Source organism: Ochotona princeps, chromosome 14 (assembly GCF_030435755.1).
Source record: "Ochotona princeps isolate mOchPri1 chromosome 14, mOchPri1.hap1, whole genome shotgun sequence".
Classification (NCBI taxonomy): domain Eukaryota; kingdom Metazoa; phylum Chordata; class Mammalia; order Lagomorpha; family Ochotonidae; genus Ochotona; species Ochotona princeps.
Genome location: NC_080845.1, coordinates 47,543,411 through 47,559,527, shown reverse-complemented (window position 1 = coordinate 47,559,527; position 16,117 = coordinate 47,543,411). Strand labels below are relative to the sequence as shown.

General features: G+C 42.4%; 1 non-coding gene across 1 annotated transcript; it reads right to left on the bottom strand.

The window, feature by feature from the left end:
* Nucleotides 1-15,373: 15,373 nt before the first annotated feature.
* On the bottom strand, nt 15,374-15,445 carry TRNAH-GUG (transfer RNA histidin (anticodon GUG)). The gene has a single exon. It is a non-coding gene; the product is annotated as a tRNA-His (tRNA).
* Nucleotides 15,446-16,117: the final 672 nt, after the last annotated feature.

The following is a 16,117-nucleotide window of genomic DNA, read 5'->3' as shown; positions in this document are numbered from 1 at the left end:
ATAGCTAGGGTTTTCATTATTACCTCTACTGAGTTTTATCTGAAAAAAAAAAGTGTGCCCACACGTTGGTACCAATATTTTGTAATTTAATCAGGTAACAGGGTTAGGAGCAAAAATTGTTCTACTTCTTTCATTAGTCTGTTCTTTGCTCCCAAACATGGAGGGCCCATCATAGCTGATGCTCTGAGCCCTAGAACTCCCAGTTGCTCTCCTGTGTGCATGGAATGTCTCATAATACCGCGTGTTTAAATCAATCCCTCTTACATGGGACGTGTACAATGGGATGGAGTTGTTTCTTTGTGAGTTATTCATTCGTCTCACATGTGGCTGCACATGAAATATCCATTTTCTCCCACATTTTTGCTTTTTGAGTCTGGTTAGGCTTCTTCTCTATTTAACAAGGACAGAAGAAAAGTTTGGGAAAGGTAAAGGGGTCAAAAGGGGTCACTGGGCCCATTATCCTGCCTTTGACAGTTTTCTCCTGCCATTTCCTCTCATCCATCACTGTCCTCCCTGGAAACTCATCAACATCTCTTGAGTTTTGATTATTTTTCCTTAGGTAATGCCCCTTTTATGGAACCTATTTTCGGATAATTATATTCTCTGTAAAACAGTTTGGCCAGAACTTTGCTGTTGAGACCAATCTCTGTCTGCTCAGACTTGGTTCCTCTTGTTCCTACCATGTGAGCAATATTTGCATTCTTTCTGATTGAAGGAGACTGCACAGTAATCTTATACCATATGTATTTTATATGGAAAGCCATGAATCTTTATTTTGCATTCCTTAACGATGAGCCATCATCCATTTCCCACTCTGCTCGAGGGCAACATGGATCCCTATGTATTTCAGCCAGAGAGTCCAGAGAAGATCAGGAATATGATCCTTGGTCTCTCCTTTTGATGCTTGCTTGCTTCTTAGAAGATAAATTTTTTAAGTTCCCATGTCTCCAATGTTCTAACTCCAGGTGCTTCATACAACACTGAAGTCAGGGTAGTTACAATAACAAGCTAACATACACCCAAGGAAGAGCCTATGTTAGAAGCAGGTCAGATACAAAAACACTTTTACACTTGTCTCACTTAATGAAGAAGATATGTTGCAATGAATGCATTCATTGATTCTGGGGTTGGAGGATTTTCAGCATCTTGCATTGCTATATTCCAGGAGATGTAAAAAAAAAAAGTGTCCTATGGCCAAATACATTTGGGAAACAGCACATGAAAACTCACATAACAGCATATTAAAGGCCCTGATAGTTTGCACATTAAATAAGCCTACTTAACTCTGTTTAACTCGGCATTCCCTGAACTTATTTGAGCTTGAAACACGTGCAACAGTGTACTCAGAGGCAACCTGTAGAACTACATTCCTTGGGCCACCCAATTAGAAGACGAAGAAATACAATCCCATTATCTTAAAAGTGGCATACTCTTTGTTGATATTAAACACACAAATTTAATTTCCTTCTTTAATCATCATACCACTGCCCTGTTTCAGAGGCCAGTGTCAAGGGGCCTCTTGACTCCCAGCAGATCACCGTGTCTTGGTATTTTGAGACAAAAAGACACAGGTTTTATGCAGAGGGAAAGAGATTGTCAAAATTCCTTTAGTTTCAACTGGATACATTTGGGAATAAATCTGGTTCGCTGTCTCAATAAAAGTTTATAGACAAATATCCAGGAAGAGAGGGGAAGTGGGCAGAAAAGTCCACTGCTTCCAAAGCTGCAAAAGAGGGACATCATTACGGAAAACAAACTGACCAGATCTGTTCTAATTTTGCTTTGTAACTCTTTGGTCTGGGAAGAGGAAGGAGCAGTGGTACATATGGATACATGCAGGTTCCTGATTCCCCCAGGTTGCCTGGGGTCATCTTAGACTGGGACTTCTAAAGCGGGAATTTACTGCTGGTACTCTGTTCCAGGTTTCTGCAGCAGCATAGGTGATATTCACAGCTTGCAAAGTCACACAGAAAACACAGTGAGAAGTCAGAAAGTATTCTAAGAGGCCTGATAGGTTAAGTGGCAGAGCTTGAAAGGGCACCTCTAGTATGGGACAGTTTCATGAGGAGGAACGCTGAGCCAGGTAGGAAGATCGACTGGACTTTGTCTTGGTTGAGCACCATATTGCTACTCAAGGCCATCAGAATTTGCACGAGTAGGAACGGAGCACAGCACAGGAGCACAGGAGCACAGGGAAGGGACTGTGACATTCCTTACTCAACCCCATCAAGACCGTTGAAGCTCTGACATCCAGCCCAGACACACTCCCATGTGTCATCTTCAGAGAATTTAGGAGAACAGAGTAGAAATTACTGAAACTCAACCACTACCTGGAAAGACATTTGGGGGTTGCAGTAATGTTTAAACTGAACTCAACACTTAGTTATTTTCCGTGCACTCACTCATAGGGGAGGGATTTTTTTAAAAGGCCAGATTAATAATAAGCAATATGAAAATTACATTTCTCACTGTACTTCTGAATTTTAGCATGACTGGAATTTTAGACATTATCCCGTTCTTTTGGTATTTATAAAATTGTTGATGAGGGCTATTTAGCTTCTAGGTATTTGTTTTTCTTTCCAACTGCAGGATTGCCATAGTGCCCTGCCCTGCAAAGGCCTAGTTATACTCATCCTTGCCTCCCAACATATAGAATAGCATCTTACTACAGCATACATTTAATAAAAGAGGAATGAACAAATGGACAATGCTCAGGCGTTACATCTCAGATTTCTACAGAAAACTCTTACCCATGGTTCCTCACAGGGACAGTGTTTGCTCCTGTTTTATATAACTGCTTCCTTTTTTTCTCTGCCTTTTATGGAAAGCTTTGTAGATGAATGCAGCTGGAAAAGCGGAGGAGTGCTCATGACTTTGAGTGTCTTCTAATCTTCCAGAACTGTGACTTGTGGAGAGTCTTAAATCAACTTGACAACTTCCAGCTTAAAATTAAAACTTACAGGTAGTACTGCAGTTAGCCATAAAGACACTCTTGCGGTATCCATATCCCAGGATGTCTGGCTCAACCTCCATACCTGCTTCAGATGCAGCTTTCTGCTAATATGCATCCTGGAAGACTAGATGACTGTTTGAGGGCTTGGTTCCTACTACCCATGTGGGAGATCTCTACTGAGCTTCTGACTCTTGGTTTTAACCAGGCTTACCCATGACAATTTTGGGCGTTTGGGAGGGAACCAATGGATAGAGGATTACTCTCTACCTGTCGTTCTCCCTACCCTTTAAGCAAAATGAAAGTAAAAAACAATTTTTAAGTACAAATGAATATTTCTCTTTCCAAGTTGATAATCTTATCAACTCTCTGCCTCATTTTTCTAACCCTGAATTAATCCCATATCTCTGTCACCTTCTGCCATAGTGAGCTCTACAGCCTGATCCGGGTGTCAACCCTACTGTTTCTCTCTTTTGCCATGTTCCTGCAAGACGTTGCTCAGGGCTTTACAATGTTATATTCAATTAGATTATACCTGAATTTACTTATGTGTCTATTTCTTACTTAAGGTTGAGAACTCAGTGAGACCTATTTCTTTATTACATCTCCATTTGTAATATGGCACCACACTGCGTGGCCATACCATACACATTTGTCAACTGGTTCAAAGGGATATTTTATGATTCCTTAGAGGCAGAAAAAATAAAAGTGATTTTTCCAATGATTGTAGATCTCCATATGAACAGTAAGATGTCGCAGAACATTGGCTTGTCCTCTTTACCATCATTCTGTCTGGATATTGCAAGGGCTACCCCCGAGGACACTGAGAATAAACTCATTTAAAAAAAAAGATTTATTTATTTAATTGGAAAAGCAGATTTACAGAAAGAGAGACAAAGAGAAACATCTTCCATCCACTGGTTCACTCCCAAAGTGGGAGCTAATCCAAAGCCAGGAGCCAGGAACTTGGGAGCTTCTTCTGGGTCTCCCACGTGGGTTCAGGGTCGCAAGGCTTTCAGTCATCCTGTACTGCTTTCCCAGACCACAAACAGGGAGCTGAATGGGACATGTAACAGTGCCCATATAGGATCCTGGTGCTTGCAAGTAGAGGATTTAGTCACTGAATCATCATACTGGACCCATTAAAAAAATTTTTTTTTATTAATTCTTTAATTTTGGTAAAATTTACATAGTTGATTAGGGGACAAAGAGTCAAGGACTACAGGAAAGTGGGTAAGACCACTGTTTCCACATTAATATCATTTTTTTTTCTGTATCCAGGGTAAGGGAAAAGATAAAGGGAGAAGCCCCACCCAGCCTCCCATCCATCCCAGGTCCCCAACATGGGGCATGCTCCGAGGGTACTGCTCAAGCAGTTTTGATAGTTCAACAGTTCTGCATTGCTGCCAATCAAGCCGCTCCATACCCAATGAAATTTCTTCAGAATCCACTGGCTGACTTAGTCTCTTCATGGTTGGGGCTCTGAGATCAGCAGTTCAGTTGGAGGGATCTCCAAAGAAACTTTGTCTGAGGTGATCCCAGACTTGATTCTTGTGTATGCTTGCCAGTACAGGGTCTGGCACAGTCTGTCGCCCCATTCAGCTCATGCATATGCTGGTGGTTGCTATTGCTAGGTCAGTTCTGTTTCTAGCCCTGTCTTCACACGAACCAATGGTTGTTGCAGTCCAGCCCGATCCTGCCCACTTCATACTCGGCCCTCACACAAATCAGTGGGAGTGGGAGCTGCAGCCTAGTTGGGGTGACTCCCCATAACCCCTGCTAGGCCTGCCCCCTACCCTGGTTCCCATGTTTGCCACTATGTACTGCAGACTTGTTCAGTCTGTCCCACATCCCATTTAGTTCTCGTACATGTCAATGGGCGCTGAAGCCTAGTGCAACCTAACCTGCCCTACTATCCAGCCCACACACATACTGGCAGGTGCTGTTCTGTCTAGCCACCCTTACCCCAATCCTGGTTTTCATGCTCTCCAGTGGGAGTGGCAAGGCAAGAGGGAGGAGCCCACAATTTCCCTACTAGGCCACTCCCACTCTTGGATAATACACTCTCCAGGTGGTTCTAGAGTTTCACTTGACAGATTTAGCCCCAGTGCCAGCCTCTGCCAGCTGATGATGGCAAAGCCCAACCAACCCTGACCCATTCTAATTTATGCTTGCACCTGTAGGAACAATCAGCCCAGCTTGGCTTTTCCTTGATCCAGCTCACATGAGGCCCACAGGTGTTATCGCCCTGCCTAGTCTGGTCTGCCCCCATGCAAGCTCATGCTCTCCAGTGAGAGTGGCTGTCCAGCAGGGGAGCCCTCCACAACCCCCCTAGCGGCTTTGCCCACTCTCTCCCTAGGTCTCATGGTGCTGGTTGGGCGCTGCAGCCCAGTCTGGTACAGCCCACCTCGCTTTGGCATTTGCCAGTGGGTGTTGCAGCCAGGTCCATTTTTAATCTTTTGGGTGCTCTGATGTGTGCCCCGCCATGCCAGATTTACTCAAAGCTAAGTCTACTTCTCTGTTTGGGAGTCTATTTCTGCTCCTGGAGATCCAAGTCCCTCAAGCAACATGATGCTGAGTTGCCTGAAGTCCTCGCTGCACTGGAGCAAGTGATGAGACGAAGCAGAAACGGGAGCAAGGCTCCTCCTTTCTGCTTGCGTCTTCCTCACAACAGCCAGAAGAGCTGAGTGTCTTGGTAGTGATATCTGTGAAGACTACACGTTGGATGCCTTTGGGTCTCAGGACAAAAAGGAAGTTTTCTCCAGGTTCCTGCAGGGGTTAGCATCCCTTATCATCCGTGTAACGTTTCTTTCCATGATCTTTGTATGCTCACCTGCAGGTGCAGGTTGCTGATCTGTTTCCTTCCATAAGCTATAAGGCTGCATAATGGTAGAGATGTTATCCTTTTTGCTCACAGTCATATTTTGTTTACCAGCCATTGTGCCACAAATAATATTAAAAATTATAATAATCAAGGCATTAACAGTGATAATGAATATTTACATTGTACTTTCTCTGAACCAGACACTCTTGGAAGTGCTTGACTTATACTAGTACATTTAATTCAGGTAGAAACCATTATCATTTACATTCTGTATGTGGATATATTAAGGCATAGAGAAGCCATGTAACATGCCAAAAGTCATCAAGTAAGTGAAGGACTTTAACTTTAAACACAGGAGCCTGGCTCCACAGGTCTTGTGCTTAACCACTGGACTACATTCTATGACACTGTATTAGCCAACATGGTGCCACACTGCCCATTCATTGTTTGGCTTATGAGTTTATTCTTGGAGGTAGACATAGTTCAAAGGGGCTGGGGTGACCATCTCTGCACACCTGTTAATATACTTCTAGAATGATAGAGAGTAGGAAGCCCAAGTTTATGGATGGGCAGAGTGAACAGGATTCAGGCATAAACAAGGCAAATTGGAGAATTCAGAGGAAATGAGGTGGCAAAATTAGAAGCCGATATTCATGGGAACATTGAAAGGGATAAAATATGTAAGGGGATAGTTAATCATTTTTTTCTACAGCATCTATCTCTCCCACAGAATCTTTTCTAGAAAACCTTTAGTATAGATCTATATCATTTTAGATTAGCTTTTTCTGTAAGACATCATTAAAATTGAGCTAACTGCAACTGGTCCCATGAAGTTTTTTTTAAGTAAAGATTTATTTGAAAGGTAGAGTAACAAAGAGAAGGAGAGACACAGAGGGCAGGCACAGTGGCACAGCAAGCTAATTCTCAGCCTGAGGTGCCAACACCCCATATAGGTGCCAGTTCATGTCCTTGCTGCTCCACTTCTGATCCAGCTCCCTGTTTACATCCCAGGAAAGCAGAACACAATAGTCCAAGTCCTTAGGCCCCTAGGAGACCTGAAAAAAACTCCAGGCTTTAGATTGCCTCAGCTCTGGCTGTTGTGGCCATATGGGGAGCGAACTCTATCTCTCCTTCTCTCGCTGTAAAATCTGCCTTTCAAATAAAAACAAGCAAATTCTTTAAAGAAATAATGAGAAAAACAAAGAAATTCCATTCACCAGCTTACGCCACAAATGGCTGTAATGGCTGGAGACGGGCTAGTTATAAGCCAAGAGCCAGGGTCTTCTTTCTCAATTTCTCTTGTGGGTGCAGGCGCCCAAGTTCTCGGCTCATTTTCGCCTGTTTTCCAGGCACATTCACAGGGAGCTGGATTGGGGGTGGGGCAGCTGGGACTTGAATCAGAACCCCCATGGGATTTGGGGGCTGCAGGCAGTGGTTTTTCCATGTTACACCACCGCACTGGTCTTGGATTCAGGTTTTGTAAGCAGGTAATGACACTCTGCCCAGTCTTTGGATATCATGGGGTTGGAAAGCAGAGAAACAGCTTGAGAGGTGAAGCTACCTGGAGCTAGAACTTCTGACCAAGTCCCCTCCTGTTTTGGAGTTTGCATACATGTGCTTGAAGAGCTACAAAAGAAGAAAAGGAAAAGCCTAGGATGGCACAGAAACAAAAACAAGAGAAAGTGAGCGGGAATCTAGGAAACCCTGCTTCTTTGATTTGTATGGTGTGATTTCTGAAATGGCTCCAGCCTCGACAGGATTTATGTGGCTTCATTAATCACACTTTCTTTTGAAATGGAATTTTCTGCCTCGGAGCCTTTGAACGTTGACATCCAAATACAATATATTCTTTCAAAATCACCTCTGCATAAAGACAACACTGTTGAGGTAATGCCCCTAGATTGAAGGTGGAGTATGTTTGGTCCTCAGATATTGATAACATGCCAAAAATAGAACTTCCTTTCCCAGCACAGAACGGCTCCAGCATGATTAGGATCCCAGTCACAGACTCTTGGCCAGGAACCCGGTGGGGAGAAAGACAAGAAAAAAAAAAAAAAAGAGCCCCTTGCCTTGGAATAACAACAAGCAGTGCCACCTAGTGGCAATTCACGCTCAGCCTAGAGTCTGCTTGACAGTGACTCCTCTTAGCAGACAGAGGAGAAAACACAAATTTGCCTTTCTACTGGCAATGTGACCTGCAACCCAACCAAATGCCAGAGTTTTGGTGAGGACATGGATGTGCTAAAGCTACTGCAAATCAGAGTGACTGGATCTGAAGCATGTTCTTCTGGGTGCTGAAGGTCCACACAAACAACAGGAAACCAAGGGCAGGAAGGGAGGGAAGAGAGCAGTCAACTAGAATTCACAGAGATAACCGTCACGTTGCCTCCACATGTCCCAGAAGTGCTAGTGAACCAAAGCAGTCAAGTCCAAAGTGGTAGAGGTGGCAGGTGAACCCAGGTCTCTAGAAAAGTGTTCTCTGGTCCAGTTTTTTCTCCCTGCAAAGCCCATTTCTAGCCTTTGCCACAGAAATCATGACTATGCTTTTTGAGATGAGCAATAACACCTCGGAACAGGAAGTAGCAATGGCAGAACCATCCATGTCTCAGGATCCCTGTGGCTGAGACTCGAGCTGAAACTGCAGCCACTGTTGGTGGTTGGCATGGTCTTTCCACACAGTCACCAGCAGCTTCTCCTCCTGAGGCTGCTGCTCTGCCAGTAAGCCAGGTCTTAGAACTGCCTTCCCCTACCGCCCCAATGCTGCCTGCCCAGCACAACTCCTAAAAGTCAATTCCTTGCATTCAGACTCTGCATTAGTAAATTATTTTCTATCTATTTGTGTCATTTTGTTACATAAAACTCATTTTCCTACTTTTCAAATAGACACTGATTTTTAAGTAAGATGATACTCATTTTATGACTAATTTACTGTCACTTGTTCAAATTAAGACAATCAGAAAAATGTTCATCTCTTACATTAATATAGACATAGAAAATATTAGAATGTAAACCCTTTTCCATTTAGCAAGTTAATGGTACAGAAGAAAAGAAATAGTGCTGCTCTATTTTATTGTAGGGCACAAGAAGGAGACATTTAGCTAAAGCCGTAAAGTTAAGGCAATAAAGCAAGTATATGTAGTTCTGATTTCTTAATTCAAGTGCTCAATTACACCTTCATGGGTGCAATCTTCTTTCTTATCAATTGTTTTATTTGAAAGGCAGAATGACAGAAGAAGAGAGAGAATCTTCTGTTCATTCCACAAATGCCCATAACATCTATGGCTATGCCAGGCTAAAGCCAGGATCCTGGAATTCTATCCAGGTCTCCCACATGGGTAAGCAGGACCCAAGTACTTGGGCCGTCCTTTGCTGCCTTTCCAGGAACATTAGTGGCAAGCTGGATCGGAAATGGAGCACTGTGCACTCTCATAGGGAATGTGGGCTTCACAGTACTGGATTCACCAGTTGAGCTGTGTGTGTCCTGGCACAAGCATTTTGCTTGAACAACCTCTTACAGCAGTGCAGTCATACCAAACTGAGGGATTAGAGTAACGGTATCTGGGGCCAGTGCTCTTGTGCAGTTGATTAGTTAGTCATCTGCAGAATTGACATTCCATGAGGGCATGAGTTCAAATCCCAGCCGCTCCAACTTCTGATCCAGCTCCCCTCGAACAACCTGGAAAGGCAGCAGATGACAGCTAAAATGTTTAGGCCTCTGTATTTACGTAGAGTACTGGGATGAAGCCCCTGGCTTCAGCCTGGTCCAGCCCTATTCATTGTGGCCATTTGGCAAATGAGCCAGTGAACAGTTTGTCTTCCCCTCTCTGTATAATTCTGACTTTTAAATAAGTAAATCTTATAAAAATAAAGTAATGGGATCTTCAGTGAATTCATACTTTCTCATTTTAAAGTATTTATTTATTTTTATTGGAAAGACAGATATCATAAATAAGGAGAAACAGAAAGATCTTTCATCTTCTGGTTCACTCCACAAATGGCCTCAATGGCCAGAGCTGAGCCGGTCCAAAGCCAGAAGCCAGAAGCTTCTTCTGAGTCTCCTACACAGACACTGGTCACAAGGCTTTGGACCAAACTCCATTGCTTATCCCAAGCTATAATCAGGGAATTAAATCAGAAGAGGAGCAGCTGGGACATAAATTGGCGCTCATATAAGATGCTAGAGCTCGCAGCCTGAGGATTAGCCTGTTGTGCTGTCCTTCCTGCACCAAGAATTCCTCTTACCATTGTTGTTGACTTCAGGAAAAAGAAGAAAAAGCAGCTTTCCGAGTTTTCAACAAGGAAATGATTTCACAGTTTAAATGATCAAATCCAGGGAAAGATAATGTTGATTGATAAAAACTACAGGTGTGAGAGCCATGGAATCAAAATCAGAACTCTACTAATTCTTTAGTGTTTTATCACTAATGTTGTGCTAGATTCATGAATTTGATTTGAGACAGCCTTTCTCCTGAAATGCTTCATAGTGGATATTTTGGAGACATGATTTGTGAAAGGTTATATCATCAACATCCCAATTTTTCATTAGCAATAATGACTGGTATAAAATATAAACCATGTTGGAGTGGAAATAAACATGGTGTTTGTTAAAATATATGTAAAACACTTCTACAAAAGTTTAAAAAACATGTTGTCTCAATGCTAGTAAGATTAAAAATTAAAATGAATTTCTGAAAACATGGATCCCAACACTTCAAAAAACTCACTATAAAGTTAATTTTATAGCAAAGCACAACATTTTATTGCTTGATCAATTGATTTATCTATGTATGTATGTATGAACCAGAGACACAGAGAAAGAGACAGTAAGCTCCCCGTGGTCCGCAACAGGCATTAACCAGGATGACTGTGCGTGAGAACCAGCAACCCAATTCAGGTCGTTTGTGTGGCTGAGACAAACGCACGTGCTTCAGCCACCATTCCTGCCTTCCAGAGCTGCATTAGCAGGAAGCTGGGGTCAGGACACTCAAACACTCTGATGTGGAACAGAGGCACCTTTAAAAACATCTGAACTGCTAGGCTACTTGCCCACCCCTGCAGCACATGGTAACAAGGGAAGGAAGGAAGCCCTTCTGTTGTTGTTGAAAGCAATCATGGATTTTCACCACCTCAGTCATGGTAAAAATGTGAAGAGGAAGTAAGGTGAGATACCAAGTTTGAGTATCAGCAGATTCTGACTTTTTTTTTTAATCGTTGGTTTGATCTCCATTTTAATGATACAGTTTTCAACTTCTAAAATCCATAAACCCATGTTGTGGGAAACCCTTTTCTTTTTTCGGGGGGTGTCTTTTTTTAATTCAAAAATCACTCTAAATTCTCTACTAATGAAGGAAGATGGCAGGTGAAAGAACTATGAAGCCTTGATATAATAATCAATAATGAATATTATTTGTATCTCTACTGGTTGCCAGCATTGCATTTCTGCTATGTACTAAAGTGGGTTTTTGTTTGTACATTACTTTTTCAAAAATATTTATTTTTAATTTGAGAGGCTGATTTACAGAGGAGAGACAGAGAGAGATCTTTCATTTGGGTTTACTACCCAAATGACCGCAACAGCTTCAGCTGAGCTGATCCAAAGCCAGGAGCCTGTAGCTTCTTTGGGTCTCCCAGCTGGATGCAGGGGCCCAACAACTTAAGCCATCCTTTACCGCCTCCCCAGGTGACAAGCAGGGAGGTTAGTCAGAAGTGTAACAGTCATGAACTAGTGCCCGTGTAGGATGCCAAGACTGCAGGTTGTCCCCTGTACACTACTCTTAATTCTTGCACATAAAATCCCCCCACCTTTCTTTGCTTAGGAGAAGTTACAATAACTTGTCCAGCTCCAAGTTGATTTTTGTTGGCTACACTTGGATAGGAGAATGGACACTACAAGTACCATGGCTTCTTTTTAAAGGAAGCAGGGAGAGAAAACACAAAGTATTTACTTTGTTCCAGTAGCTATTCTGACTGTACCCATGCTCAAAGCTGAGTGCAGACCAACTGCCCGAGTCTGACGCCTCTATACCCTCTGCTTATCATTTATCACAAGGAAGGAAAGATAACAGTAGTTTGGAAAGTGAACATAGGCTTATGGAAGTACACAACCACCAAATGTGTACTCTAGTAATTCTGTGGTAAAAGCTACCAAGGGAGACAACTGAAGTAGTTTATGGTTGACTGTCCCCTCCTTCTGAGCCTGGTCTCAGGCTAGTTGAATCTATCCCTGGGTATGGGTATGTAGTTGATGGATACAGCACCTGGCCAAAGCTGAGCCAATCAGAACCCTCCCTAGGAATTTTTTTGCTTGCTGGAGGCAACAGTTAAGATATAAAAAGTAGGAACCCAGCGTGGTAGCATAGTGGCTACAGTCGTCCTCGCCTTGCACATGCTGGGATTCCATATGGGCACTGGTTCTAATCCTGGCGTCCCCACTTCCCATCCAGTTCCCTGCTTGTGGCCTGAGAAAGCAGTCAAGGATGCCCCAAAGGCTTGGAACCCTGCACCCGTGTGAGAGACCCAGAAGGAGCTTGTGGCTCCTGGCTTCTGATTAGCTCAGCTCCGGCCATTGCGGCCACTTGGAGAGTGAATCATTGGATGGAAAATCTCTCTGTCTCTCCTCCTCTCTGTATATCTGACTTCCCAATAATAATAAAAAAAAACCTTAAAAATATATATGAAAAATAGGAATTTCTGCTGGCTACCATCTTTCTTTTTTCCTTCCTTCCTTCCTTCCTTCCTTCCTCTCTCTCTCTCTTCCTTTTCTTTTTCTTTCTTTCTTTCTTTCTTTCTTTCTTTCTTTCTTTCTTTCTTTCTTTCTTTGTATTGAGTGCCCAATATGTTACATAATGCAAGTTCTTAACCACATCCTGTAACTGCTTCCTTGACATTTCAGTTTTAGTATATATACAACCAGCTGCTATAAACTTTTTTTTTCTCCCAAGCTAACATGTTTTTGAGTTTAACCTAAATCAGAGCGGCACATGAACAGTGGAAGCATCAACATTAACATCCATCATGTATGTAACAGCTAAGTACAAACTTAACATCAAAGTTTCTATACTGTTACATCTTATTTAGGATTAACAGTCATAAATTGATAAAGTTTTTTGGGGGGGAAGAAAATTAAGTCACAATTTAAACTTTGCAGTATATAGCGATTAAGCATGATTTTAAGCACTTTGCATTTTCACAATCGAAGAATACGAAAGTTTTAGGCAGGGGAGCAGGGAAATCCCCAACAACCCAGTGAGTGAGGAAGAATTTAACTCTACATCTTACCTAGTCAAGTCCAGGAGAAGCAAATAGGGAGCCTGAGCAGTAAGTACAGGCTGAGCGATTGTAGGCTAATTGGCCTTTTCTCTGGCTGGTCTCTGGTCCTTATCTAGTTCTAGCCTTGGCTCCTAGGTGTCTCTTTTACCAACCACCAGGGTTGCTTGTGAGCCCCAAAATTAGTTCAGATAGACAGATACTAATAAAGGTCAGCTAGTTGATAATCATGCAGCTTGTACCTTACTGATCAGGCTTCCCATCTGGCTTTTCAGATAGACAGAGACATAAATATAGATGTAGAAAGTCTGGAACAGCCAGGGAAATGCTACCATGTTTCTTGCCAGGTGGAAGTCAGTTTGAGAGGAAAAAAAAACAAAATTCAGAAACAAATAAGGGATGAAATGGAGACAAGTGGTCATCCTTCATTACTTGATGGCAACAGTTTCCGAAGCCAGCCCACAGCTGTACCTGGGTATATGCCTCTCTTCAAACCCACACATTGTGCTTCTGTCACTTACAATCATCAAAATCTGACGGTCACAATCTGCTTGCTTAAATGGGTAATTCACTACATCTTCACTCTCTTTAAAAATATAATCATAGATGGTCTGATTCTGTTTTGAACTAAAAAAAATCATTGCAATCCAGCTGTGTCTGAAGTGTTATTAGCACCAACTCTTGGAGAAAGTCTTGAGGATTTGCAGCCCGGTGTAGGCCTGGCCCCTTGCAGAGGGGGAGACAGGATCTGTAGCGGATGTGAGGAAAGGGTGAGAGTTGCAGAGTTAGCCATGGCAAGAAGAGATTTCAGAGTGGAAAATGCTCTTAAAAGCAGATCTTGGAAGAAACAACACATTTCATTTCATAATATATGGATGCCTATCTTTTTGAGTCATAGAGACTGTTCATTTTCTTCTTTTGGAAAGGAAGAAGTGATATTTACTGCAGTTTTTCCAGACTATTTTTGAGAGCTCAATGAGTCTGAAAGAACTTGACAGATTCTGTGCCTAGTCTATATATTTTTATTTGAAAAATACTTTCTAGTATTACGTAAAGAGCAAGAATTTTTGCTAAGTCATTCATGAGATGGACTTAGAGGGATTAAAAATACCTTCTAGTGACCCCTTATTTAAAACCTGGTGGGGGCCCAGCGGCATGGCCTAGCGGCTGAAGTCCTCGCCTTGAAAGCCCCGGGATCCCATATGGGCGCCGGTTCTAATCCCGCCAGCTCCACTTCCCATCCAGCTCCCTGCTTGTGGCCTGGGAAAGCAGTCGAGGACGGCCCAATGCATTGGGACCCTGCACCCGTGTGGGAGACCTGGAAGAGGTTCCTGGTTCCTGGCATCAGATCAGCGCGCACCGGCCCGTTGCGGCTCACTTGGGGAGTGAATCATCGGACAGAAGATCTTCCTCTCTGTCTCTCCTCCTCTCTGTATATCTGGCTTTGTAATAAAATAAATAAAATCTTTTAAAAAAAACCTGGTGGGCTATAACTTTAGAGCAGGAAAAGCCCTCATGGTAACACACTGATCGTTGACATTTTCAGGCTACATTGTTCATATTTTTAAGTCCTGGAGAAAGACCCATTAAAGCTGTGTTGCTCACATTAATTCAACATTTAGCCACTTAGAACACAAACCCCAGTCTTTCGGAAAATGTCATTCAAAAAGTTTTACCATATATGGAGATAATTTATTGCTAGGGCCTCATTGTCTTCTTATACTATGCCCTTTATCAGACCCAAATGCCCACTTCAGAGATTTTCGTTTACAGCAACAACTGGCTTCTTATATTATCCAATGATGCAGGAAAGTTAAATTACAGCCAGTTCATATCATAGAAACAAAATGTTTCCTGCAATTACTGATAAGGGACAGTTCATTTTCTCTCTGTCATCCTGAAAAAAACCCTCCTAACAACAATTCATGCCTGGTTAAACAGGATTTCCACATCTACTGCTGACATCTTTCCAAATAATTCAGGGTTGTTATTACTGTATAGCCCTGGCAAGGCTCAAAAGCAAGCAGACTTGACGAGTCCGCTCAAAGCAGAGCTTAAGTAGTTGTAATTAATATTAATTACATGCCCACTACACTCTCGTTTTATCATATTATCCGTCAATGCAAATAAAAAAACCCACACACAACACACTCGCAACAGGATTAGTGCATTAATAAAACTACTCTGCATATGTCAGCACTCTAACGTTTACCATATTGATGGTGCTTTCTGTTGTGCGGATTTTCATTATTCTATGTCTGGTTGCAAAATGTTGTCTGGTTGAATACGGCATGCAATCAGTGTTGTGGCCTTCCAAAAATCCTCTCTCCTCCTGCCGTGACTCGGATTCGAACCGAGGTTGCTGCGGCCACAACGCAGAGTACTAACCACTATACGATCACGGCAAGCTATAGGAGAGCTGAGCACCGACCTTTCTTTAAGAGCCATTGCAACATTAAAAGTTGTGGAAACACTGCCATCTATTGCCTAAATATGTACATTTTCTTAATATGGAGTAAGAGGAGCCACGTTCCAGTTACTTTAATTATTTATGAGAACAATAATAGAGCACCTGAATATGAAACTAGCATTGTCCTCTTAGACGACCAGGAAAGTGGTGATAGAAAAGGAATCACTGGATTCAGTGTTCAGGGCACAGTAATCACAGTAAACAAGGCTAAAAGAAACTAGTCTGTTGACCCAAACGTCCTATTATTAACTAATATATAATATAGATTTTTTCATTCAAGCCACCACCACCAGTTATATTACACTGAATGACACATGAATCTGAGCCTCTTATGTATTTTTCTACTTCAATCCTATTTCCATGTGCTTATTTCCACACACACACACACACACACACACCCTGAGGACTAAGGAAAATCTACAAGCCTGGTTTGTTTCTCTTCCTAGTGGAAGTCCAAGCTGGTATATCCTGACGAGAGAAGATTACTGAAGCTGTTCTTTCTCCTCTGGAATATTTGGATCTTGAAGCAAAAATCATCTCCAAAAGCAAAGCTCCTGGATAACATTAAAACTCACCATACAGCAAATCAAAACAACACCTTGAGCAT